The sequence below is a fragment of the Myotis davidii genome, unplaced genomic scaffold, assembly GCF_000327345.1.
Source record: "Myotis davidii unplaced genomic scaffold, ASM32734v1 scaffold960, whole genome shotgun sequence".
Lineage (NCBI taxonomy): Eukaryota > Metazoa > Chordata > Mammalia > Chiroptera > Vespertilionidae > Myotis > Myotis davidii.
Window position 1 is genome coordinate 1,628,462 of NW_006293003.1, and position 3,416 is coordinate 1,631,877.

A 3,416-nucleotide genomic window follows, 5' to 3' on the forward strand; every position below is an offset into this window, starting at 1 on the left:
AGGGTGTGGGGGAGCCAGGCCGGCAGGGGAAGGCAGTTGTGGGGGCCAGGCCAGCAGGGGAGGGCAGTTGGAGGGAACCACGCCTGCTGTGGAGGGCAGTTGTGAGGGCCCAGGCCTGCCGTGGAGGGCAGTTGGGGGCAACCAGACCAACAGGAGAGGGGATTTGTGGGGGAGGGCAGGCCTGCAGGGGAGGGCAGTTAGAGGAAATCAGGCCAGCAGGGGAGCAGTTAGGCATCAATCAGGCTGGCAGGGGAGTGGTTAGGGGCAATCAGACAGGCAGGGGAGCAAGGGGGGGCCAGTGCAGAGCCATAACCCTAACCCTAACCTTAACCCTAACCTTAACCCTAACCCTAACACTATCCTGTGCAGAGCCATAACCCTAACCCTAACCCTAACCCTAACCCTAACCCAAACCACAACCCGAACCCAAACACAAACCCCACCCCCCCAGTGCACGGATTTTGTGCACCGGGCCTCTAGTTGATTTATCATTGACATTGTGTAAGTTTAAAGTGTACAATGTCTTCATTTGATACATTTGTATATTGCAAAATGATTACCACCATAGGTTAGCTAACATCTTCATCACGTCACATAACTGCCATTTTTTTTTATGGTAAGAATATTTAAGATCTACTCTCTTAGCAACTTTGAAATACATTGAACAGTTCTATTAATTAAAATGACCATGCTGTACATTAGATCCCCAGAAGTTATTTATTTTAAAACTGGAAGTTTATACTCTGGTTTCTCTTCAGATCGTATAAATCTTTCGCCTTTTAAAACTGGAAGTTTGTGACCAACATCTCCCCCTTTCCCCCATACCCCTGCCCCTAGTACCCACTATTCCAGTCTGTTTCTATGAATTTGACTTTTATAGGTTCCATATATAAATAAGATCATATAGTATAAAAAAAGTAAAGGCCAGTTTCTTTTTTTTGTATATTTTTTATTGATTTTTTATAGAGAGGAAGGGAGAGAGATAGAGAGTCAGAAACATCGATGAGAGAGAAACATCGATCAGCCGCCTCCCGCACATCTCCCACCAGGGATGCGCCCGCAACCCAGGCACATGCCCCTGACTGGAATCGAACCTGGGACCCCTCAGTCCGCAAGCCGACGCTCTATCCACTGAGCCAAACCGGTTTTGGCGTAAAGGCCAGTTTCAATGCTTAATCCATTTACCTTGAGCTTCAGGCACTGGTACATTAGAGTTATCATTATTCCTTTCTGGTTCTGGAGCATCACCTGATTAACATGGACTCCTTCCCAGGACAAACCCGATCATTTTTCCAATGAATGAAATTAGTTTGTCTTTACTAATGAGCCTCACTGACATGCTGTCCAGGCCCAGCCAAAAAACAATTGTCTTTGCTGAACCTGTCCAGGATATGCCCAAAAGTTTAGCTCAAGGGATAAGGGGAGTCCAGGAGCCTTCAGGCCCCAGATTCTACCCACAAACACCCCCTCACCTTTCACCTGGGAGCTCACTGGAAATGCAAATTCTCAAGCCCCATTCCAGACCTACTGGATAAGGATCTAAATTTTCATTCAATCAGGTGATTCCTAAGCACCTGGAAATTTAAGGAACACTTTTGTAGGAAATGTGCCCTTCCCAGCTGTGCAAATTTTTTAACTACTAAATGGGACAAACAGTGTCTTTAAAAAGCAACTAGGGCTTGTGCTTAGGGGTGGGAGTGGCCAAGGAGAAGTCAATGTGGGATGAGAAAAGGAGACATATGTAATTCTTTAAACAATAAAAAATTTAAATTAAAAGAATAATAAAAATAAAAAAACAACAACTAGAACCCTAGCCAGTTTTGCTCAGTGGATAGAGCATCTGCCTGTGGACAGAAGGGTCCCAGGTTCGATTCCAGTCAAGGGCACATACCTTGGTTGCAGGCTCCTCCCCAGTCCAGGCCCTGGTTGGGGCATGTGCAGGAGGTAACCAATCAATGTGTTTCTTTCACATCATGTTTCTCCCTTTCTTTCCCTCTCTCTTCCACTCTCCCTAAAAATCTATGGAAAAATATCCTCAGGTGAGGATTAACAAACAAACAAACAAGTAGATACTGAAAGGATCCAGTTGGAAGTAGCTTGATTTTGTCCTTAAGCTTCTTTGCAATAAGAGTGACTAATTTGACTGAATGCTAAAGAGAGAGGATGTGCATTGGGGCATGGACACAGTGCTGTACCTTATTTTTTTTAGTAATATTTCATTTATTACAGTGAATACAACTACGTGTTTACAATAATCTTGATTTAATCAAAAGCTACAATTTTACTTCTCAGTTCAGCATTAATTCAATGACTCCTAAATCTTCATTCTCCTTGTGTACTTGAAGGAATTCCCATAAACTCAGAACAACCGCACAAAATTTTTCAGGTTCACCTGGCTGGCGTGACTCAGTGGTTGAACAACCCATGAACCAGGAGGTCACAGTTTGATTCCCAGTCAGGGCACATGCCCAGGTTGCAGGCTTTATTCCCAAGGGGGGCGTACAGGAGGCAGCTGATCTATGATTCTCTCTCATCATTGATGCTTCTATCTCTCTCTCTCTCCTTCTCTCTTACTCTCTGAAATCAATCCTCCTATATAATAAAAGCTAATATGCATATTGTCCCCTCAGGAGTTCAACTTGGAGTTTGATCGCTCGCTATGATGTTCATGGGCCACCAGGGGGCGGCGCGGAACATGCTGGGTGACCAGTGGTGGAGCAAGGGAAGGAGGAGGAGGGGAGGTGGGGAACCTGATTGGCCCTGATCACCAGTTAGGCCTAGGAACCCTACCCATGCACGAATTTTGTGCACTGGGCCTCTGGTATATTATATATATATATATATATATATTTAAATCTTTTTCTCAGGTTCCTTAAATAGGAACCCAATTCATGGTGTCTTTGGCCCCAATCCTGACACCTTAGCTCCATCCTCATATTCCCTTGTCCCAATTATGGGACTTGCTGTTCAGGTAACACAAACTCACAGCACTGCAGTATGTGAGAAATTGGCCTTCCATTCTATATTCCATGATCATATGTTTCCTGACATCTTCTGTTATATAGAAAAATGATTAAGCCAAAACAAGTTCCTTTTCCTCTATGTGGGCAAACTATGACTTTTGTAGGTAAAACTTTATTTGGACCCAGCCACACACATTCATCTGTGCATTGTCTGTTGCTGTCTATGCACCACCGTGGCACAATGGATTATGACAGAAGCCATCTGGCCCTGCAGAACCTAATATATTGGCTCCCTGGACCTTTGTTTGGAAAGGTCTGCTGACCCCTGCCCTAGTCTAGTTCATTACTTTGGGGACCAGCAAAATTACCAATCAACAGGTTGGATTAAATATTTGGCATCTAGGTCTTATATGTGACCTCCCACCACTCAATATATTTATATTTGTTTTTTAA

The 3,416-nt window shown here is 44.2% G+C and overlaps 1 protein-coding gene across 1 annotated transcript in view; it reads left to right on the plus strand.

The window, feature by feature from the left end:
- The window catches only part of SRPX (sushi-repeat containing protein, X-linked), a 91,502-nt gene that overhangs the window by 81,893 nt on the left and 6,193 nt on the right, over window positions 1-3,416 (plus strand). The window lies entirely within an intron of this gene.